The sequence below is a fragment of the Canis lupus genome, chromosome 7 (genome assembly GCF_011100685.1).
Source record: "Canis lupus familiaris isolate Mischka breed German Shepherd chromosome 7, alternate assembly UU_Cfam_GSD_1.0, whole genome shotgun sequence".
Classification (NCBI taxonomy): Eukaryota; Metazoa; Chordata; class Mammalia; order Carnivora; family Canidae; genus Canis; species Canis lupus.
The window spans coordinates 3,764,967-3,790,058 of record NC_049228.1 but is presented as its reverse complement, the minus strand read 5'-3'; the positions used below and the strand labels follow the sequence as shown (position 1 = coordinate 3,790,058).

At 37.2% G+C, this 25,092-nt stretch overlaps 1 long non-coding RNA gene across 3 annotated transcripts in view; it reads right to left on the bottom strand.

The window, feature by feature from the left end:
• The window catches only part of LOC102152940, a 66,446-nt gene that overhangs the window by 21,921 nt on the left and 19,433 nt on the right, over positions 1-25,092 (bottom strand). For all 3 annotated transcript variants that reach the window (XR_005361828.1, XR_005361827.1, XR_005361826.1), the window contains exon 2: positions 6,754-6,902. This is a non-coding gene — a long non-coding RNA (uncharacterized LOC102152940). The remainder of the gene's footprint in view (positions 1-6,753; positions 6,903-25,092) is intronic.

The window sequence follows — 25,092 nt, the reverse complement described above, 5'->3', positions numbered from 1 at the left end:
CAATTACAGGGAGAATTTACATCATCATCCAGATCAATGGTACCTCTTGGAGTTATGCAGTGCACAGCATCTATAGCCATAGGTGACAGCCCTGCATACCTTTGAAAAGATTGTTTTGAATCCCGAACGATCTATTCAATATATTAGATGTCCTGCAGTTTAATGACATCTTAGATTTAATAGGACTTTGCCAAAGTTTAAATAAAAAATATTGCATTAGTAGGGTCTTGCTGTACAAGTAAGCTGTAAAATATGTAAGGGCAAGAACAATTGCATACCTTGGGAGAGGGGCAGTGAATGGGGAGAATGATTAATTTTTTTTCTGGCAAGTGGAAAAAGGATGACTAAGGAAAAAATATGAACAAAATATTGATAACTAAGTGTTTGCTAGTGTGGGAAAATGAACTTTTACTTTGTAAGCGGCATTTAAAAAAAAAAGAGGTTTTTAGCTCATTTAAATCCCTGTTTGGGAGTAGTTTTATCAGTTTTCTTTTCCTTTTAAGGTTTCCTGTCTTTCAATGCTATGTGAAGACTCTTATTAAAAACATCCACTGTCATAAGTCATTCTTCCCAGGAACAAAGCTGATTTGGTCTATTGCAGATGAGTGAACTAAAATTTATACAACTTCTTTAACATATTTATATTTATGCAGCCTTTCCCATTTTCAACAAAGAGGAAGTTACCAACCACACTAAAAGGCTAGATGGGACTAAAAATATGTCTAGAGCAGTGAGGCTTTCAGGACCCGGACGGCCTGAGCACTTGCAAGAAATGCAGTTCTTGGGCCTCACCTATTGAATCAGAAACACTGGTCATGAAACCCAGCAATCTATATTTTAACATGCCTTCCAAGTAATTCTGATATAGCAAAAGTTTGGGAAATTTTGACCTAGAAAAGTGTGATAATCAAAATCACCCTTTAGTAATTAAGTTTCAAGAAATAGTGGCATAGTACATCAGGAAAAGAAATTCTATTTTCAATTTCTACATATTTTCTATAAAAATGCTTTATTACTTTCAAAACTCAGTAGCAATGATAAGTCCTTATATCCATTTTTCCTCTTACATGTTAACAAGGAAAGACTTCACTGTCATTAAAAAAAAAAAAAAAAAAAAAAAAAAAGCACATGCAGAAATAAAGCATGGCTACTCGGAGTTCTTCATAAAGAAAAAAACTATAAGCATAACTCTATTTTATAATTTCATTACTACAAGTTGGAGCTATAAGCCTTTCCAAGTTTTATGCCTAACTCTTGGCATTATAGATTCATGACTATATGTTCATTAATAATCCAATTCATGCTAGAAAGGAACTCAGCCCATATCTATTCTTAGTGTACAGATCAAGCTCTGTAAAAGGCAAACCTGTTATTTTATCTTTCATGGATCCAGAGATTTTTGTTAAATCTCAAGTCTGAAAAATATAATAAAAAAATAAATATTGGTTATATATAAATGTTAATGCCTCCATATCATCTAGTAGTGGGTCTGTAAGTAGGTCATCTTAAAGAACTTTTGAAAAAGTTCATGAATGCCTTCAAGAAGGAAGGGCAAATCAACTCAGTTTTCCCGGATGCTCACAGGGGAAGCCACACACACTCATAATACATTTATAATTGTATACAAAAGCTAAGCAAAACATTATTTAATATATTGAAATCATTCATGGAGCTTTTTGTGTTAAAGTTAAATCAAGCTAAGACTTACTGGCTTAAGTTTTTAGAAGGCCCAGGGATCAATACTATCAACACATTTTTTCCTGTCATCTAAAACAGGATTCCTTGCTTCCTGCATATTTCTCTTTGACCGCTTGCTTCTTAATCTTCCATATTAGCTTATTTTTTCCCCTTGCTTACATATATTTCCACTAAAACCCCTCAAATCCCAAAGACATATCAAGGTAATAACTTCTCTACCATCTCATTACTGTTAGTTAAAAAATAGCTGATAATCCATATTTTAAATACATGGTTATCAGCCCATTTTGATGATGATTTCCCAGGTTCTCTGCAGATTGTTTTCTTTTGTTTTCAGTAGTTTGTGTGCCATTGCAGGGAAACTGTGCTCTAGTACATGGATAAAGTCAACATGTACAGAAAACACACACGAGGGCCACTCTTCTGCTATAATCAGCTCCATGGAGAATTATCTGGTAAGAATCCTTAGTTTGTTTTCTGCTGCAGAAAGCTACCTCTGAAAAGGTATTGTTATATTTAGCTATAATACACATGAAAAAATTTTTCATGTCCAATCAGAGGCAAACATATTTTGCATTAATTTACCTGGCTTATGTGGCAAATTTTCAGGTATGGCACAAAATATGAGCTCACAGTCAATATCCCTTAAAATCTGTGTCATTTTAATACAATATTTAATGTTTCAAGTAATGAATGTACTATTGAGATTCTATTTTTTGTATCCTACTTTTTTTGTATCCTACAGAAACATTTGCATTGTAGACCACTTCTTCACTTAGAGTGTTCTATAGAAAATGTCTATTAAAGATCCTGCAGAAAACCAACATAACTTATTTTCCATTGAGATAAGACAAGAAATGAAAAATGTCTAGACAGGTGCTTCTCAACCAAAGGCAATGTCTGCTAATGCCAATGTGGTGAGAGAGGAATGCTACCGGCATCTGGTGAGTAGATGCCAAGATGTTGACTAAAAATGTAACAATGCACAATGCTACAATGTACAATCTCCCATGCCTAGTAGTTATCTGGTCCAAAATATCAATAGTGCCTCTGTTGAGGAACCCCAGGCTAGAGAAAAATTAAGTCCTATTTAGTCAATACAAGTTGGTCATAGTTATTATAATTTCCATTGATACCCACTGAAAAATCAAAGCCTGCCATCATGGCCATAGAGCTGTGGAACATGAACTAAATTCCCTTTACTTATACTCAAAATGTGAAGAGAGCTCTTCTTTTCAGTGGAGAAAATATAGCTTGTGATTATTGACCAGCACTGAATCCCCTTTTACAAGCTAACATTTTTGCACCGGCTTTGAGTTATGTGGCATATTGCCTCATGTGAACGTTGTTTTGTTAACCAACTTCTTTTCCTGAAAATGTTATTTACTTAAAATGAGACTTCATCTTGAAAAAATAAGCAGTCACTTCTCTATATAACTACTGCTCCTAACAAGATTTTTCACTTACATTTCTTCTCTTTCTAAATTTCCTTTATGATTGAAAACCTATCGATCCAGTATTTATGAAGTCGATAAAATACGAAAGCACAGCTCAGCTTCTAAATGAAATATGTTCTTGAGCCATAAGCATCTTTCAGTGTATCTTTCAGCAACCCCCACAATAGATCTAAAAATGTTTTCTCAGGTATACGTGATGACTTTGTCCTTTGTTTAGCCAAAGGATGTTTCTTCTAGGCTTCTTTTGTTAAAAATGCCATTCAAAATTTAGTATAATTGTGCAACATAAAAATTAACAATGGGCAAATATTGTTGTGCATATATATAATTTATGTGGCAATATAAATAGCAGATTGGGAATATTGTATTTTTGTGCATTCTGGTTGAATTTTCATGGAGTTAGACCCTTTGGCACTCTCTGTGGAAGAGGCAGGTGATTCACAGCTGCAGTTCCTTGGCCTTGAAGACTCTAAAAGAGGTAGTTTTATGTGAAGCCTAATTATCTCTGCAATATTGATCATAGATATCTTTATTAAGAATATACATGCCACACACCCACAAACTCTGATGTCAGCCGTGGGTTTCTTCATATACCAATAAGACAAGATCTATCAAACCCAACTTTTATAGATTAGTCTATCGAAGTATCAGGAAAAATAATTATGTTCCTCATTGGTTCTGATTTCCCGTACTTTTCTGGCTAAGGGGATGCAATTTTTCCTTAAGTCTGCATTCATTATATTATCATGTTCCATATTTTATAGATTATCATTTAAATTATGATAATTAAGATCCTGATGCTATTTAACTACATATGAAGTCCCTAAAACACAAATTAAAGTTATAGTTGAAAACTGCCACAAAATTGTTGTTTGACTTTTTAAAAAATTAGGTTATGTCACTTAGCCGTGTCCTCAATGATTTGGAACTGAAACCTATGCCCCGAATAAGTAGCAAGTAGCATTTAATTACAGAAACTGAAAACAACCTAAGTATTACTACTTGATCAAAATGTTCATTTTTAACTGAAGACATAGCAATCTTTTAAATATTTGCATCAGAAAATACTTAGAACCAAAAGTTAAACAAACTACAATTTCTTAGATATATCTAGACTTGCATCTTTAACCTTAAGGCAGTGTGGCAGGCTTTTTAAAACTCAGACATTCTACTTGTTTACTTTACAAAAATAGTCATTTCCAGTAACATCACCACACATATTTCTATGTGATGTTTCCAACACTAACCTGAGTAAATCTTTCTTTCTTTCTCTTTCTTTTTTTCTTTCTTTCTTTTCTTTCTTTCTTTCTTTTTTTTTTTTTTTTTTTGAATGCCTTGATATCCTAGAAAAACTAGAAAGCCAGCTTAGTGGTATAATTAAAAATTTAAAAGCTTTGTTTTATAAACATGTTTTTGGGGTATGTGTGATATTTTAGTTTTTTTTTTGACATTAAGCCTATTCTGTCTTCAAGAACAAACTATATTTCCTATAGGATACCACCAATGCCTCTAATAATAGGGTATAGCTGTGTCTCTACAGTGGATTTCCTCCCCACCCCCCTCTGCCAGTTTTTATGGGAACAGCTCATAAGTGAAAAAAAATTAGAGTTTGTCTTATTTTTTTTTTCAAGAATACAATGCTGGTGATGGAAAAGAACTTCTGAATTTCCAACCCAACTTAGGAAATAACTTACCTTCTTTTCTTCCGGGCAATCCTTTTTGTTCTGGTTAAAACTACAGAACTGTGAGTAATATATAATCAGAAGACAAAAAAAAAAAAAAATCAAAAGGGGGTTGTACTTGTAAACAAAAATAGAGTTGACTTATAGAAAATTTGAACTTGTTTACATGTTATACATATACAGAGGTCAGAGGCTATATTAACAATGAAAGTAAGTTTTCCTAAATGCATAAAACCTCCAGGCAATTTCAATATATATTAGCAACTACTGAATGATATTATATTTACTACATGTATATTTTAATGATTATGTCTCTTCTCAGACATTTGTAACCAGTTTCTGGGAAAGTATTTTCTTGGTCTATGTATATGCAAAACTAAAATTAAACCAATGGCATTTTAGACAAGCAAGATGACTTAGATTATTTTCTGGGCTTCATTTTCTTCACTTCAATACGAGAAACTGTATTACAGATTTCTATGCTTTCTACTAACTCTCTGATTCTGTTAATTCCAATAAAAATATAAGGATAAGGCCAAATGGTAGGATGAAACTCCCAAGATGATGGTAAATATTATGTAAGCTAGACAGCTATCTGTATTTCTCAATGTTTTCTAAGTGATCCTGTCACTCTAATAATTCATTCTTCAAATTACTCTATCTACAGATTTGATTGCCTGACATCCATATGTGCATACATGCTCTTTAAAACTATTTATAGGGAGGGGGGCTTTTCCTGAGAATCCACAGTCAGATCATGTTCAAGAATGAACTATTTTCTGGCAAAATGAAGAAGTCCCTTGAGATGCAGGGTCTCCTTTTAAAATATGTTCTCTGTTTTCTAGGAGGAAGGAAAGTATTAGATGGACTTGTGCAAGACAAGGATGGAAACAAATGGAAAGTGGAAGACATGAGTATGGGAAAGAAGGAAGTCGAGACAATTAGGAAAAGGACCCCGGCAAGGGATCCCCATCATTTAGTGCATCTTTGCCATCAGAGGCCTGATTCACTGTTATATTTTGAAGTGTCTTCTTCCCAGACTCTGTGCTTAAGTAGCCATATCTTTTAACTGCCTGACTCCAATAGCTGATGCGGTTGCCACCACAGAAATAGAAATTATAGCTTCCAACCCTTCATTTTATCCCTCTTACCTATAATCCTCTAGTTCCACTCTGTCTGACCACTTGACAAAGTTTTTTTTTTCTTTTAGGTTTTTTTTTTTTTCTACGTTTTGTTTCTTTTAATTAGTGCATCTTTGTGGGACCACTTCAATATGCTTTACACACAGAGAACAGTAGATAGATATCCCTGAAAACTCGATGAGAAAAGAAAGATCCTGCTGGGAACAAAAATGGCACAGAGGGCCCACAATAATGATCCCTATAACTAGACGGCCACGTATCTTGTTCACAGCCATCGTTTACCTGGAGGTCTTTCTTGAAAAACTGCCAAGATTCTTTACAGATTTTACATAAGGTCTTTTTTTTTTTTTTTTTTTTCAAAGACTCGCTGGTCTATTTTCACATGTGTGTTGTTTGGTTAGGTCCTTCAAAGGCTTCAAGGTTTACTTTTATATTTAAAGAGGGTAAAGATGAAGGCTATTATTTGAATACAGCATTGCATTCAGTGGCATCAAGATGCTTATTATAACTGCCCTGAGGAGGAGGTCAAAGCGACTCATGGCTCCTAGTACCTTCTAATGTGTATTTAGGTGCCCTGTTGGATGGCTCGCCTAAGAGATGTGGCATATATCTGATGAAAGGGCGGTGAACAACATCAATTATAAAAGACAATCTGCTAATGAGAGGAAGAAAAGGAAGAGAGAGAGAGAGAGAGAGATACTGGGATAAAAAAGGGAGAAGAAATGATCTGTAATAGAACAAAGCATTGCAACTGAACTAAAAGAAATGTCATACCTTAATCATGTCCTAATTTTAGGGTACAACTGCTCTCTTCATTGGAGACATAATGTATTTCTTCGACTTTTGTGGGACTGTCATTGAAGAGGGAGATCAAATGGCTTTTAGTCTCCTTTATGGATTCGTTGCTAATTTTGCCAAGATCCCTGTACAAAACAAAAAGTGATAGTACATGAAACTCAAGCCATGTTAAGTAAATGAGCTAAAATAGATTTTTATCCTCTTATGGGATGTTTCCCAATGCAACAATCCATAGAGATCTGCCAACTTCTCATGTCCTAAATTTTTACTTTTCTAGGGCTACTAATTTGGCCCCAGAAAACATTGTCTGGGTTTCCCCCACCATAAAATGTCTTGTCAAGTAACAATCAGAAACCTCTGAGAAGCTAAAACAGTGTTGGCTCCCTCTGCTATGCTAAGTGGTTATAAGGATTCGTTTTCCTTTGGATGTATTTCCCATGTTTAAAAAGGATTTAAAATATTACCTACCATTAGTACAATTGATAGATAAATCTAGATTTTATTCCCAGACATATTAAACATATTTGCTTTGTTTTTCATCATCTAATTTCTCTACAGAGACTAATTCCTCTAAATAACACAATGCTATTATTCTAGCCTATGATAGCAGCTGAATTTTCAAAAAAAGAAAATATGGAATGTGACTAAGCAGTGTGGTTTTCTCCCTTTCAATTAGGTTAAATGAACACAAGCACATTGTTATTTTCCTTTTTACTCTGAAATTAGGGAATCCTGGTATCCAGTTAAAAAAAAAAAAAATGACCGTAAGAAACACTGTTTAGCATGTCTAAGTCTGTTGATCTTCTTAGGGTAGACAGAGGTATTCTCTCTTAGAGAATCTATTTCCGTTAAAAGATAATCAGTATTTTCCCCAATATCTTCCACGCAACAATATCATTTCTTCTCGTAATTTTCTCCTTTGTGCATCGGCTCCTGAGGCTCTAGGGACTGCCAAGGAGGGGCGTCTAAGGAGGCATGAGTGACCCTGTTGGCTGCACGGCCAGGTCGTGCACTGCACAACCTCACGCACCCTCCGCTGCTGTTCTCAAGTCTTCCCAGGTGAAGGCAGTGGGCTCGGCAGTGTCGGCTGGGGCCTACAGGAGCCCCTCTTTTAATTTGGGGCTTAGGACACGAATGCCCCTTCACTTTGGCTCACTCAGCCACTCTGTGCACAGCCGCTTAGCAGACACGTGGCCACCACCAACAGGGAGGAAGTTAGCATAAAGGTGTCACGTATACTTTAAGAAATCAGAGATCACAGGGCATCAGACTCAGAGTTCCAGAAACGTTCTGAAGTGTGTGCAGACACATCAAGGAACCGGTCAGTGGCGTGGTGATTATGTAGCTTTGGTCTGATTTATTTTATCGAATTCACCAGTCTTCCTAGCTCCAGGAATGCCCTGGGATTGCTCCTCGTATTAAGACTCTTAAGTCTTATTTTTCTTTAATAAATTTATTTTTTATTGGTGTTCAATTTGTCAACATACAGAATAAGTGCTCATCCCTTCAAGTGCCCCCCTCAGTGCCTGCCACCCAGTCACCCCCACCCCCCGCCCACCTCCCCTTCCACCACCCCTAGTTCCTACTAGTTTCCCAGAGTTAGGAATCTTCCATGTTCCGTCTCCCTTTCTGATATTTCCCACTTATTTTTTCTCATTTGGGGAATATAAAAAATAGTGAAAGGGAATAAAGGGGAAAGGAGAAAAAGACTCTTAAGTCTTAAAAGGTGACACAAGTGTCGCGCCCTCTTCCCACTGTGCACATAGACATGTTAGCATTTTGGAGTTAACGCGACTCCAATGTGTGGGTGAATCCTCCCCAAATTTCCCACGGTTTCCAAAATTCCCTATCCTGCAAAAGGAAACTGAGGCTCAGTCAACCCAACGGTGACTGAATACGCATCAACAGTTGTGCTCCCAACTCTCCAAGATGTGGGACACTCCCTTCCGATGGCAAATAGAGGGATGCTGTGCGCACTGAGGTTATTTTTAATGACCCAATTGAGATAGCAGCTTTATTAATTAATGTTATAAATATCTTGTTCAGAACGCTGGCTGGTATTTTGATTAGACTGGAAAGGATAGCTAGAAGGTCTCTCCTGCCATGAGTATTGCTGTGGGAATGGAGAGTTTGTGGAGAACATTTCAGGGGTCATAGGGTTTACCCAATATTCTCACTTTCCTCTCAGTCATCTCTTATAAGATTATGAAGCACTCAGTTTCTTTGCTCTCTCTCTCTGATATTCCTAGTGACTAAAGGAATTTAAGAACTGCAGGGGCTTGAAAGGGAGTGGCGAAGTACAAAAATGTGTTCTCAATTTCTAAAAACTTTACCATAATTTTTTTTTAAAGTATTCCCGGCGTGCTTTCTTGGTCTATAACCCCTGACAGCTACTATTCATTATGTTTTAACCTGTAAATGGTCTAACACTTTTCAACACATATTAAGCCCATTCGACTATTCTGCAAGCATTGAGCCTATCTATCAAGGACAGCATGCTCTTGGATGGATGGGGATCAGAATGGCAGCAGGCTCAACTGGAGAGAGAAGAAAGCAGAGGCAGTGAGCTCATTGACCGGTCAGGGAAATATTTTGCAGGGGCCCTCTCCTCAGGCAAGGGCAGGAAAGCTAAAATAAATAAATGGGATCACATTAAACCAAAACGTTTTTGCAATGCTAAGGAAACCATCAACAAAACCAAAGGGCAACGTAGTGAATGGGACAAGGTATTTGCAAATCCTACATCTGATAAGAGGTTAGTATCCAAAATTATAGAGAATGTGCACAACTTAATATTTTAAAAAGACTCTACAACTTGATTTTAATAAGGGCAGAGAACCTGGATAGACAACTTTTTTTCCCAGAGAAGACATACAGACGCCAAACAAACACATAAAAAGATGCTCAACATCACTAATTATGATGGAAATGCAAATCAAAACCACACTGAGACATCACCTCACACCAGTCAGAATGGTTATCATGAAAAAGACAAAAGAGAGCAAGTGTGGACGAGGCTGAGGAGAAAAGGAAATCCTCATATGCTGCTGGTGAACATGTCAATTGGTGCAGCCACAGTGTGGGGAGTCCTCAAAAAATGGAAAATAGAAATACACATGATCCAGCAATTCCATTCCTGGGTGAGTATCTAAAGAAAATAAAAGCACCAATTCGAAGAGACATATGCACCGCTTCGTTATCGCGACATTATTTACAACAGGTAAGGTATGGAAGCAACCCGTGCCCATCCACAGATGAAAGACACAGGTGTGGTGGATTTCCACAATGGAATACTACGCAGCCATAAAAAAGAATGAGACCTTGCCGTTTGTGACAACGTGGATGGACCTTCAGGGTATGACGCTAAGTGAAATAAGTCAGACAGAGAAGCCAAATGCTGTATTTGATTTCATTTACATGTAGAAGCTAAAAAACAAACAAAATAAAGCAGAAACAGACTCATCGGAAATACAGGAAATAGACTGTTGGTTACAAGAGTGAGGAGGGTGGAGGAGGTTAGCAGAGTAGGTGAAGGGGATTGAGAGACACAAATTACAGTCGCAAAATAAGGAAGTCACGGGGACGTACAGCATAGGGAGGAGTCGATGATACCGTGATACTTTTCTCTGCTGACAGAAGGTGAGTGTACTTATTGTGGGGGTTATTTCGTAATGTATGAAAATATCAACCCCCTATGAGGGACGCTTGAAACTAAGGGGATATTGTATGTCAACTATACTTCAAGAACACTTTTTAAAAAATAAATAAAAGTGACCCCAGTTACTTTCATATACAACTGAATTGGCCTTGCAGTTCACGATGGTACATGAAGTTAAAGAAACACAAACATGCCCCACAGTTAAAAAAAAATCTCAGTAGGTCAGTGGGAGAAGCTCTTCCCTTGCATGAAAAGATCATTTTTAAAAAAATTTTTTTTATTGGAGTTCAATTTACCAACATGTTATAGCATAACACCCAGTGCTCATCCTGCCAAGTGTCCCCCTCAGTGCCCATCACCCAGTCACCCCAACTGCCCCCCCGCCCACCTACCCTTCCACTATCCCTTGTTCATTTCCCAGTGAGGGTGACAAAACATGAGAGACACCCAACTCTGGGAAAAGATCATTTTTAAATCAAAACTCCAAACTTTCTCTCTCCCTTCTCTCTCTCCCTCTCTCTCTCTATTTATTTATAATATGTTGTAGATTAATTCCCTGATGAATTTCATTGGGCCTTCTTTTCTCACACATTTCTCCTTTCATCCCTAAATGTCATGCTGGCATATACGAATTTCGGTAGGAAGGAAAGCACGAAGCATGACCTTCCATAGCAAACGATGATCTTCCTTTGTCTCCCAGTCTGAGCCTTTGCACCCACACACTGCCTGGCGTGTGGAGACCAACCAGACGGCCCTCGCTGTTAGATGCCAGAAGGGACTGTGCAAGCCAAGGGCCCTGGGCTCACAAGCTAAAACTTGCATGCTTGGCAAGGCTCAGATGCCAAGGCTTGAATCTCTAATAAACCACTCGCTGCCTCTCCAGTAATGATACCCTGGGGCTGCTGGGAGGGGATTCTTTTTATAGGAAACATACTCATAAGGATTTAATATTATCTTTCTGAACCCTTTGATTCAATAGGGTGGTGGTGGTTCTTCTTCTTCTTCTTCTTCTTCTTCTTCTTCTTCTTCTTCTTCTTCTTCTTCTTCTTCTTCTTCTTCTTAACTTCCCCCTTTATTTTGTAGATCCTGTGATGTGAGCTAGTGTTAATTCTTTATGCAACAGTAGTATGTAATCAACATCTCTCTACTGAGCTCAAGATTCCTTTTTCTTTTTAACCATGTGCTTAAAAAAAATAAAATATCTTGCCACTGAATGTCTTTTTACAGACTGAAAAGACTTTTAGGTTAAACAACATTTGTTAGGCTTTGATGCAATCAAATGCAATTTCAATCTTCTTGAAATATTCAGCCCTGCCTCTCTCTCAAATTGCACATATGTGTCAGCTTTCAATTTTTTCTCACTAGTGTTTTACACATGAAATCTATTTTCACTGAGAAAATGGAATCTTTGTGTCTTTGTCTCTCGGTGTGCTGCTTTCAGGCATGTTCTGGCAGGGGCTTTGACTATCGAGGCACTGGGGGAGGGGCCTGGCAGGCATTTGTCAGCTTTTCTTGCATCTGTAATTTCTGGCCACTCAGCAGTATTAGAGGGTCTTAGAAACCGGTTGAGGAGGGTGGGGGGGAGAGCTTGTCATTGATGAAAGCCAAACTCCGAATAACTGCCCGATGTTAATGACCGAAGAGAGAGAGGAGAGTCTGAGAAACTTTTATTGTGCTTTAATGAAAAAGATTTTTTGGAAATGGCTAATTTATAAAATTGCACATGGTAACATTTTCAGATCTCAGTTTAGAAAGCCCCTGTCCATATTATGTTACCGATTTCATTGCTTTTAGCTTGGCAATGGTTCATGAAACTATTTTAATTTTCCACCAGTGGCTTCTGGTTATTTCTGCCCTTATTTCCTCGTAACATAACTGACAGCCCAATTAAACATCTGCATTTTTTAATCTGAACTTTCCTCCCATAACTATTTTGCTTTTCTTCTAAAACTTCCAGATGTTTTGGCTCCTTTATGATTTTTAATGCATGCAAGTATATTTGCTCCTATTTCAAAGACAGAGAGCTAGATGGACTGACCATATGTTTCTATATAAAATGCTTTGTAATACACCAATACTACAGTGGGTATTTTGTCCCTTTGTGGATACGCTTCCCTTAGACTATATCTTATTGTCTTCTAGCACTTTCCTATTTAAGTTGATCTTTGAAACATTTTTGAGTTCAGAATTCACACTGTGACGATACTTAATCGCTTGTGGCTGATGAAAATAGTATCCAACTCTGTTATCTCAGTGTCTAGTAATAGGGCTAGAAGCTGCTGTGATTTTTTTTTTTTTTTTTATGATTTCTCTCTCTCTCTTTCTCTTTTTCTGTGAGAGATAAGAAGTTGTAAGCTGTGTGAGACAACAATGTATTTTAACTCCGTTTCCGGCTTTGTACAGACATTAAAGGAATCATCAATATCTTGCCTTGAAGTGTCTGGACAAGAGTTAAAAGAGTCTCTAATATTTTTCAAGAAAACCTGTTTCCCATAATTAATAACAGGAAGCGGGGTAAACAGACATTTGCTGACAAATGAAACTGAAACAGTAACATATACACAGAAACATGGGAAATGAAACAATGCAGCATTGTATAGTTATACCAGAGGGGCTCCATTTCCACGTACTTATGCAATACTCCCATAAAACTGCAGAGTAAATGATCATTAATTTTACATTTCAAGGCAAATTCTGACCATTTAAACACATGCTTGTAGAGTGCAATCATTTCGCCTACTAAGGATTTGAAGTGATCTTAGGTTATTTGTGTATTTAACATTTAGGCCATTTCTTGGAATACAGATTTTTCTAGACAATCAAGTATACATGAAGAAAGATACTTTAAAAAAATTGTTATGAGATTTTTAAAGGCTCTTCTTACTGCAAATTTCTGGAAATGAGAACACCTAATAGGTTGATTTGGGTATGTGCAGGGTTGTTTTATTTGGGGTGGGCGAGGGGATATAATCCTAAAGTCTCAGGCAAACTAAATGCAACAGTCATTAATTAGACGGGCGCAAAGGATCACTGGGAACTTGACCCACTTGTGCTGGGAGCTTCAGACAAAGCTTCCCAGGGAAGTAATGTGTCTTTATCTTCCAATTGTATCATACAGTGGGGCTCTCTGATCTTAGTACTGACCTTGAAAGCAGCAAACTGAATGTGATATGTGGTTTCCCTGCTTCTTAGAAACATTGAACTCAGTTTGGATTTGTGTTTTCTTTTTTTTAACAGCATTAGCCACTTAATTTGCAGTTAATTTTTAGGTATAAATGGCAATCCTTTAGGGGACAATATTTTATTACATTTTAAAGGTAATTATCCATCCAAGAACTGTTAAATGCAAAATTAAGCATTCTCGAATGTTTATTTCTGCTTTTGCAAGATGAACAGGAAAATAAAGCTTGATGGCAAAAGTGAGGAAACGTTTCCATGATGTACTAGATTGCAAATTAAAGGATGTGTTTTGATTACTTTCGTGAAAGAAACCTAAACTGTGTTATACAGCCAGAGTTTTGTGCTTTCCTGGTAAGCTCCTAATAAGTGACATCTTAACACTAGAAAAATGAGAATGGAAAGTGCCCTGGGCACCAGGGTCAGAGGTGTTTGCCCACGTATAATATACACCCATGCAACTGAACTAGGAGCTAAAAGCCAAATTAATTTTTTTCTTAGCAAAATCTACAGTAAATATAAATTTAAAGCAGGGGGGTAAGACTCAGAGCTGATTTGGTCTAATTAAAAATAAATGTGAATTTTCATATTTTATATATACATGGATGAGGAAAAGTAAATATGCCACACTTTATCACCAGAATCTCATATTCATTGTGGAATTTGAAACCCAGAAAACGAGTATCTTGAATTTAAAGAAAAAAATGAAACTATTATCAGGGTAAAGCTTTGTTAATTACAAGTGCAAGTAAGATACTTTCTAAGATGTAAAACAACACATTTGTAAAGGAGCAAGAAAAGTATGTAAAATTATAAAATGATTAAATTTAAAGCATATTTATTTGGACTTTTATGAAGTATAGGACAGAATACATACATTATTAGGAGGATGCCTGTTATTCAGAATATTTTTTGTAAAAAATTTACATGAAATGTCATCTTAGTTCTCTTTTGTTAGATCCTTAGAAAAGTAAAGCCCAGCATGTTTTGTACTAGATTATGCCATTTGCAAATTGATGCTTTGAAAAATATAAAATATGCTTCCAAAATTTTTAGGTAAGGGTCTTCTTGGAAGACTTTTAAGTATAAACTACAAATTTTTAATTATTCACCATAAGCCAACATGGAAACAATGGAGAAAAACTTTAAAAAAAATCATGTTCACATGCAAATCCATTATTGCACACATTCATGTCATAACATTTAAAGCTGTTCTTGGAAATGATTTTTCCTGAAGATCACAGAGATGATATGAGTCACATTGTTCAAAGAAATGATCCCAGAGCCACCCAACACCTGGCTACACCTACTTCTCAGGTAGGTGAGGTTGAATAGAATTACCAATGCCTGGCAAGAATAACTTTCCTTTCCTTTCTTTGACTCCATCAGAGCACAATGTACTAGTTTTTAGATGCACCTGATGGGGAAAATTTGGCGTGTTTATTATGAGAACAACAATGAGCTCAACACATAATTGCCACAGAGTCAGTAAATCATCTTGCTGATGTAGGAGAGGACTAACTAAAATTTCCTTTCCTGAAAATGCGATCTGGAAGGAAAAAAATATTATGGATATGAACCTCAGTATTATACTGGGCTTGGAGCAATATTTTGATCAAAGAGCTAAAATAGATAAAGCAAAGTTAGACGTGTGTAAATTTTCTAGCAGTAACATCTTTTGGTTCAAGTGGTGTGTGCATGGCACGTGAATCTCACTCTCCTGTTTGTTCATCATCTAAATGTATGTTTGATGGCTTCTCTGTCACACTGTTTTCTAGCTTTTATTTGCTTTTTAGGAACCTGCCTCAGGAAACACTGAAAACCTATCTCCTGACTTGCGCCTTTTCCTCTCTTTATTTTTACTTACGTATGTACTTATTTATGTATGTAGTCCTTTGTAAATGTTCTCTAAAAGGTATTTCAAAGAGATAAAACATCGATATGAATGGAAGGTGGCAAATTTATTTCTTGACTGCTTGGTGACTCTCGTCTTCTAGCATCTCTAGTAGCTCCTGTGGTCTACCTGGTACCCAGCAAATTTCCAATACGAGCTGGGAAATTTCTGCTGTGACTGTCAGGTGTGAGCTGGGTGATTTCCATTTACACCGTTGGCTGAAGAGCTCGGAAACAGTCCGGGTATGGGTGCAATTCTCTAACAGAGGATTTAGCAGCTTCAACACCCTGCTCCCCCTTCAGCCTCATTGTTATCATCAAACAAAACTCTAAAACTACTCCATACTTCTCAAAGCAAGGAAACTCCTCCAAACTCCAACCAGGTTTCTGGAGCTCTTTTCGTCTTGCATTTTTGTGTGCTTGAGTTTGCACACCTCAATATATTTCCCATCATTGTCGTCTTTCTAAACATTCACCCTGCCATACACGCCCAACCCATGAATGGGAAACATGTGATTTTGTTAATGATGTGCTACCAGCAGAAACTGTTAAGAATGAAGAGCTGTTTTTAAAAACCCAAGTATCAATAAATGATGGTTGTGATGGCACTTACATCGAAACAACAACTAGAATTGTATTTGTAGTATAAATAGAGGTCAGGACCAGACGTGTACATGGGTTATAGCTACCAGGAATGCTGGTTCTTCTGTAATAAACAATAGAGTATGCTTGAGACATAAAAAAAAAATCAACTTTTAAACAATTTTTTTGCCTAATGATAAGAGCAAATGATGAACTCTTAGGCCATTTAATTCCTATTATTCTTCTTTCATTTTCTTTTCCTACCGGTTACATGTAGTACTCCTTCAAGGCAGTCCAAATTTGTTTTGTGAGAGGGGAAATTGCGTGTACAAATTTTAATTTTAGAAAGTAAAAGCATAAAGTTTGTCTTGGTAGTTTAACAGGTAGAATAGATTTCATCCATAATTCAGAAGCTGATTTAGTTCTGCTTTACAAAATCTGTGGATATTTAAGAATAAAAATAACTTTAAAGTATAATTTGCATTTTAAACATTTAAATGAAAAATTTGAATGATGTTGCTTCAAGAGAATTCCTGATGTTTTAGGAACCTATGAATTTTCTTACAGATTACTTAGAAAACCAAAGTATGCATCATGAATTTTGTTCCATTTTATTTGCGTCCAGATAAAAGGTTTATTGAAACTTTAAAAACTTGGTACATAAATTCTCCATGAAAAGGAACTAGAACAATGTGGGTGCAACTTTTAGGGACCAATGTTGTTCAAGTCTACGTTTCTATTCGGTGTAGGATACAATATCCCTAAAGTTTTCAGCTCACTTTTATGGAAGTGTGATAAATAGGCATGTCCAATTGTACATAGAGAATAGGACACAAATCAGCTCTGCTTGTTTCTGTTGTTTTTCATTCCCTAAATAAGTATTTATTGCTCATATAAACAGGGTGTGTGCCCTTTTATTTGGAGGCCCCTATTTCTTCATTGGCTTCCACATTTCACAGGGTAGGAAGAGAATCAACGGCCATTTATATGTCTCAGGAAAAAGTGTATTGAATAGGAAAACCATAGATTTTCTTTTCTTTTTGGTAAGTCTTGCACTTTCTCTTATAAATTCTATGGCAGCATACAGCGATCAAGCCAAACTTGCTACACAAGCTTAAATGAGAATTTCAGATAATAAAAATTCCTCCTTTAACAATGTTTTTAAGCAAAGCCATTCAACACTTCCTTTTCTTTCAGCAGAACACACAATGTTAATTATATATAATGCAGTAATATTTTTATAATGAGCTCTTACAAAGTTAATACTGCAGATTAGGAAATATATTGCTAATATAGTATAAAATGAGAACTTCTTTATTTTTTAGATTATGTTACTAAGTTTCCATGTAAAATTTCAAGAAAAAATTATTTGGTTATGTTGTAAGTGTATGAGAAAATATTTCTAATGTTAATTATTAGTTTCATAAACTTAAATATTTGAGATATTTGTGGCTCTGAGGGGCTATGTATTTTTTTGTTAATGGGATTAGAAAATTTTGGGCCCTGGAACCTAAAAAAACTACCAAATAGCTATTTCATTATGCTCTTTCATCATATTCCGTATGCTCACTGAAAACAGAACAGAACGTTAAATAGAAGGCCCAGAGGATAATACACTCCAATTTCTACTCTTACATAATCTTTTGAAAACATCTAAAATATGCAATCAGGGTTTAAGCATGCCTGGCTTTCAATCAATCCAATTTTTAGAAAGATAGGGTTGAGCATCAGTGACTCTGAGAGGATAAATTATTCTATCCTACTTACTGTGTATCTACATGCATCTACTATAGCATCTCCCAAGACAGGAAAAATCACTTGTTCCCCTTAATATCTATGTGGGAACATGAAAGAGTTTCATTGGAAGGGGACTTAGACACCACCTGACCAAGACACTCTCCCTAACCAATCTATAGTGCCATCTTGAATGCCCCTGGTGACTGTAGATGCATAAACAAACACTGTTCCTTTCTGTATTTTAATATATCCTTAGTCCAGTAAATATGCATGGAATGAGTGACCCTGGGAGAAGATGGTTGATATTTCCTGTTTCTTATGCTCTTCAGCTGTCGCACTTACATCTGCAAATTCTCCTATAATCAAGGGTTAGCACAACATTGCGGAATAAAATAAAAAGAGGGATCCAAAGGGAAACTATCTTAAAAGAGATGATGAAACTTATCTTTGATGGGACACAGAAAGGTTAAAAATTCTCTTTGGGTACCAGACCAAATGATCTTCTTTTTTTCTCCCCTTTAAGAATAAGCAACTAGGAGTAGTCACCAGATATCAATCATTTAGCCTCTCAAGGTGAAAGGCAAGCTTTTCCTTAGATCATTTAAAATGATTATTTAGGAGTCAAGTCTTCAGAAAGCAAAGGTGGTGTCCAGTTCTCTGTTATACTTCCCATCTCTCTTAGCCTGAATAGCAAGCGTTTTATGGACCATCCATAGATACACAATGCATTAAACTTTGAGTTTTCAGAGGAAGGGGATGGAGAAGAGAGAGAAATGAATGCTTGACTCCAGGCTGAGAGTTTATTTGAGTCAGGTGTGGGTCTAGTAGAAATATGCAGAAAAGAATCTTGTGGAGGAAAAATGACTCACAAGAATGTGAGGGGGAAGACTTTTTAATGTCAATGTCCATATTTCCTGATTAAAATATGGACATTTGCATCATGCTCTAGCAATCTAAATATAATAGCAGCTAAGACTCTCTAAGAATACTTCAACTCTTATTCAAGAACATGAAAAAAAAAAAGAATGAGGTAAAACCCTAACAGTCCAGTAAAAAGTATTGCCTAGTACAATAGTATCATTACAATAAAACCTGTTAGCTCATTAGTTAATATTTTCAAGTCAATGCACAGATGATTGAGCAATTTTTCAGAATTTAAATAAATAGGTCCTTGGCTAATGTTTCACAATAAGACTATGTCCATAGTTGAGACCAGAAAGAAAAACCTACATTTTTACTTTTAAAAATAGTTTGCTAAATGGTATCTTCAGAACTGCTTTTAATAACATTTAAATTTTAAACACACATAATTAAAAACAAGGCAACAAAGAAAGTAATCACTAATCAAATGCAAGCATTATCCCACAGTGAGTGCCTGTTAAAAATCACTCAAATATGAATTATTGCATCATTGTCTTAGGTCTACAAAATCCAAAGCATTGATAAAAAAAATCACTACAATAATCTTTTGAAAAGAAAGTGCTAATGGTTTTTTATGAAGTGAACCATGTAGTCAATATTCAGAATTTTTCCTAATGCTAAAAATACTTTACATATGGCCTTTAAGAGCAAAACTCGTCTTGGGTATGCAGAAGAAAACCAGAAAAATGTGAAATATAGTGAAAAGATCTGGGATCTGGCGTCACATCTGACACCAAGCTTGTCAACCAGGCTTCTTTGAGAACTGGGATTGAGCCTAACTCCCCAAAGAGTAAGTGGGAAAACGATTGCCACAATAAACATGAGAACATGGGGTCTCTTAGAAGAGAGACTTCTTTTATGGACATCTGTTAGTACAAATCTGAACAAATAATGTGATCCAGATTCTTCTATCTTAAAATATATCCAAAATCCAGCTATTGCTCATCATTCCCACTGCTACCATCCTAATACAAGGCACCTGCCTCTCTTGCCCAGATTATTGCCATAGTGTCCTAACTGGTCGCCATGCTTCATCCTTACACATTACCACCACCCTAACCCTAACATGCTCTTCACACAGAAGACAAAGTGGCTCTTTCAGTCAAATCATATTAGGTCCACTGCTCAAACTCTCCCATTTCACTTTGAATAAACTCCCAATTCTTAACCATGTCCTGCAAGGGCCCTACAAGGTCTCCCACTCCACACCTTCACAGTATCTCCTGCCACTATTCTCTTGGTCACTCTGTTTTAACTCTAATGGGTTTTCTGAATCTTCCTCAAGCACTTTAATCACACTCTTTCCCCAGGGGGGTTTGTTCTTACTGTGTCCTGGTCTGAAAAGCTTTCTTTGAATATTCATATTGCTCCCATCATTCTTTCATTCAACAGTTGGCTCAAATACTACCTCATCATAGAGGTCTTCCCTGATAGCCTTACAGAAAATTTCATACCCCACTTATTGGCTGCCACCTTGCTGATTTCAGATATGTATTTACTGTAAGCAGAGAATGTGTTTACCACTGTCTTCTCAGTAACTAGAAGACTATCAGACTTAAAAAAATAAGTACTCAATAATCATACGTTGAATAATAGAATAAATGGGTAGCATTCAATCTAAGAGGTATATAAGCCATAAAATCTCTTAAGATGCTATCTATTTCTTGTATTTATTCCGTAGTTACCTCTTCTAATCTTACAATGGTGTATCTATTTATGTGATTCATTTATTTCTCACTGTTTATTCTTTGATGAGCTCTTTATCGGTACTTTTTAATGATTAATACTTAGGGAATAGTTTCATTAAAATCTGTAAAAGTCGGGATCCCTGGGTGGCGCAGTGGTTTAGCGCCTGCCTTTGGCCCAGGGCACGATCCTGGAGACCCGGGATCGAGTCCCACGTCGGGCTCTCGGTGCATGGAGCCTGCTTCTCCCTCTGCCTGTGTCTCTGCCTCTCTCTCTCTCTCTCTCTCTCTCTCTCTGTGTGACTATCATAAATAAATAAAAATTAAAAAAAAATTTAAAAAAATTTGTGATTTAAAAAAAAAATCTGTAAAAGTAACCACTGTCTTCAGTTCAGGCCATTTATTGATCACAGATTTGTAAAGCCATGGGAATTAAAGGAAATGCAATTTATTTGATAAAATCCTATAACTTCTGTCTGATTCCCTGAATTCCTAAGGTTTTTGTACTCAGCTTATAAAGAAAACTGGGACCATATGATTATTACAATTTGGACAGAGAAAATCTAAGACTCTTAAAATTGCTAGCGCTATTTCATTCTTAGAACCAGTTCTTGGCTTTCCGCAAGGGTTTTTCTAAGTCCTTGCCCATCTACTCAGTATTTCAACAAATATTCACTTTGCACCTACTAGATTAAGAGCACTCTGCTGAGTGATTGCGGTCCTGCCTTCAAGGACTGGTCTTCTAAGGATGAAAAGACAATAACACAAGGAACAAAGTGTTATATGCCCTGAAAGGGATAGAGCTGAGAGGTTATTAGGGTTTAAACAAGAGATTATGCCCAGCAGCGATAGATAGGGAGGTGTACTGGACAAGGTGGTGAGTCGGACCACATTTGGACATTTGGAGAAGAGTAGGGAAAAATCCTTTCAATAGGAGGAAATAGCATAAGTGAGCTGGGAGATATATGGAAAACAAAACAACAGGTTCACATAATAATGGGAAACCTTGAGGTATGACTGTTTATACACTTAAATTCTCTGCATGAGAATACAGTAACTCTAACATATAGTAAGACCTACATTTTTTTAAAAGATTTTATTTATTTATTCATGAGACACACACAGAGAGAGAGAGAGAAAGAGAGGCAGAGACACAGGCAGAGGGAGAAGCAGGCTCCATGCAGGGAGCCCGACGTGGGACTTGATCCCGGGACCCCAGGATCACACCCTGGGCTAAAGGCGGCGCTAAACCACTGAGCCACTCGGGCTGCCCAGTAAGGCCTACATTTAAATGTACTTGCATACACACTTGAAAATATGCATTTAAAAAAACTAAAAATTTCCCTTGTTCTCCCTAGTTTTACGTTTTGAAACAAAAAGAAATTTTCAATGATCACAGTGAATTAGAAAATTCATAAGTAATAATCACATATTATCACAGGTCAAGGACTCCTATCTAGCTTTGAGCACTTAAAGAAAAATAAGGGAAAAAATTACATAAACTTTTAAACCATTCTTTATAGGCAGTGTAATTAGGAAATGTGTCACATACATTAGGTTACATCATAAGTGTGTTAATATGATCAGATCTTTGCTTGTGTGGCATGATGCATGCCTATATATGCACGTTGAGACGGTTTTCATGTTTTGTGTAAGTACTGAATATAAACATGGCAAACTTGCTGAGAAACCTTAGGGTAATACTGTTCTTCCATTTTTGTATTTCTCGTGAGAGTCAACATTTTATCTTCCATGTGCAATTTATAATTTCACTATAGCTTTCCTGATCCATTGCATTACGAGCAAATATGTGGCAGGGAAGGGAATATTGCTTTCAGTTAGAATGTCAGCACTGTGCATTTTCCACATCTGAAAGCATCTTACACTTTATATAGAAACATTTTCAAATGAAAAATGTCAATGTTCCTGTGCAAAGTGGATATTGAGCAAGGGAGAGAAGTTGCATGGACACTGGGAGGCCCTCAACACCATCAGCCCATTGGTGACCAGGCACACGCTCTTAGGATTGACAACCTAAAAAAAAAAAAAAAAAAAAGGATTGACAACCTAGAGTCCTTCCGTATGGGGGCTGCATTTGCTTTTTACACTTTCAAGAATAAAATTATATTTAGCCTGAAACTACCTACACTGACTTAAGCGTGAGCTCCAAATGTGGAAATGGGCACAAAAATAAAGAGGAAAATAAATGGTTGCATGCTTTAGTATTGTGTTTAGAGAGTGAACCCGTCTGGGAAAAACACACGTGATAGTTCATGCTTGGCTCATTATTTAACTTTTGGCAAATACAGCGTCACCTCATCTGAACTGACGCCCGAGTTAGCCTTCTAAAATGCAAATCTGAGCCTGCCATACTCTGTTGGTAATCCTCGAACGACCCAATGACCCCTGATTACCTGATGCGTAGCAAGCGCTTCATGGCTATGGGAAGGAACCACGTGTTTATTATGAATGAGCTACATGGGATTTCCAGAAGAAAGTACCCCCAATGTGTAGAGTGAGTCAATGCCTCTGTGAACCCAAGGTGTTTAGTGGGAATTCTGTAGCCAACTGCCTTCAGATGCAAACTGCAACTCTTCCCGGGGTCTCCGTCCGGCCTGCTGGCCTACATTCCAGAGTTTGGACTTGTCAGCCTCCTCAGTTGCATGAGCAATTCCTTAAAATCAATCTTTCTCTTTTTTTCTATCTACACACACACACACACACACACACACACACCATTCACATACATGCATACTATATTGGTTCTATTTTTATGGAGAGCCCTGGCTGGTATAGGAAGGATGGATGTCTTAAAGATGGCTATCTGAATACCAATCAGCCTCTCCAGGTAGGTTTCGCTGTATAATTCCTCGTCAAATCGTGTCACACACTTCCCTCTTAGAATTATTTTAGAACTAGGTCAGTAGAGATCTGTTGGATGCATTGGCTTCACCTTTGTACTAGAATTATTCCAACACGCAGGACTGGCTATCCCAGTAGTCACTATTACATCTCTACAATGTCTGTGCTGAAAAGCAGCAACTTTGAAGGTTATTTCTGCTAAGCCACGTCCTGCTGTTCGCTGCCCCAGGAGGCAAAGGGCTGGGATCAGTGGAAGGGCTGAGAATAGAAGGCAAGGGCGGGGGGGGGGGGGGGGGGGGGGAATAAGAGAGAATCCCGCACCTCCACCAACATCTTGAGCCAAACTGTTTCCGATGCCTGCAATGAGTAATTAATTAATAGTACATAGTGAAAAGACTTGGCTAGAGAGGTTTTCTTCCTATGATTACAATTGCTAAGTATTTGTGGAAGAATTTTTATCAAATATGAATCTCAGATAACAAAGTTTCTCACATGACAAAATATATATTTTTTGTAGATATTTGCCAGGCCCTGTTATTTTAAGCATCAAGACAGCGAGGTGGTTTTAGGAACCCTGAATGGAATCGTTTATTGAAAAGGACATGTTCAATTTGACGGTGAAACCAGAGCTGGATGGTTGGTGGAAGGGTGGGGAGAAGTTGAGAAGCAATTTTCTGGGGGCCGGCTTGGGTGAGGGATCAATCTGCTTTACTCCTTACAGTTTGGAATCCTACATCTCAGCCCTGGGGGGGGGGTGGGGGCGGGGGGAGTAAAAGGAATTTGCCTGTGGTGCAAACCTCCAGGGGATTCTTTACCCATGGCTCTAAATGGAAACTTCTGGCAAACACTTCAACCTTTGGTCCTGATGCTTCTCTGTTTAGAACTGTCTCCTTCTTATCATAGGTGTTGGTTATCTGTTCGCTGTCTTTAAGATGATTAATTTAGGTCAAGAATCAAATATGGTTGTTTTTTTTTTTAAATTCCAAAGCTGTATTTTACTCTTTTCTCTACTGTATAGTCCACCACCTTTTATTTCTTTTTTTTTAAATTTTTTTTTGCCTTTTATTTCTTGTGGGCATATCTTCATGGGGAAAGGTTCCTCCTCTTGCTCCTGACTCCACTAACACACTAGCAGAAAGAATACTCTTCATTCTTCTTCGCTCACCTCCAGACAGGCATTAATTGGAAAGTGTGGCAGGAGAAACTGTGAATGTGAGCCAGCATATACCCATCTCTCCTTGTGTGTGTGTGCGTGTGTGGTGTGTGTGTGTGTTTCTCTCTTTTATTTTCTCAGTTTCTCTCCCTGAAGGGCTGGTCTGCCCGCAGAATGTGTCTGCTCTTGGACGACCTTCTCCATACCCTCATCTTCAGCCCCCATGTTCAAAGGTGTAAGGCCATACTTTTTCAAGATGATTAGCTCCAGCAGTAATAAAGGTGATAGCCTGTCTCCATCTGTCTTCTTTTTATTTCAGGACTTGAGCAGGGAAGAAGGGTGCTATACCTTGAGTGCCTCGAGAATCCAGACGATGTGAGCATTGTTTGAAACAAACCCTTGTCTACTGCATGAAGATGAAGCATCACCAACATATATTTACCTATACTTCATACTGTCATTACGATAACCTCTTTATTTTCTGTAATTATGACTCAGAACTGTGTGCGTAATAGGGCCCAATTTGACAGATTTTGTGTTTTTCTGGTAAAAAAAAAAAAAAAAACTAACTCAGTTTCTTCAATTAGTTGTCCTGACGCTTCATTTTCTCTGAAATGAAATGATAATCTGTCCTTAAATTAGGATAA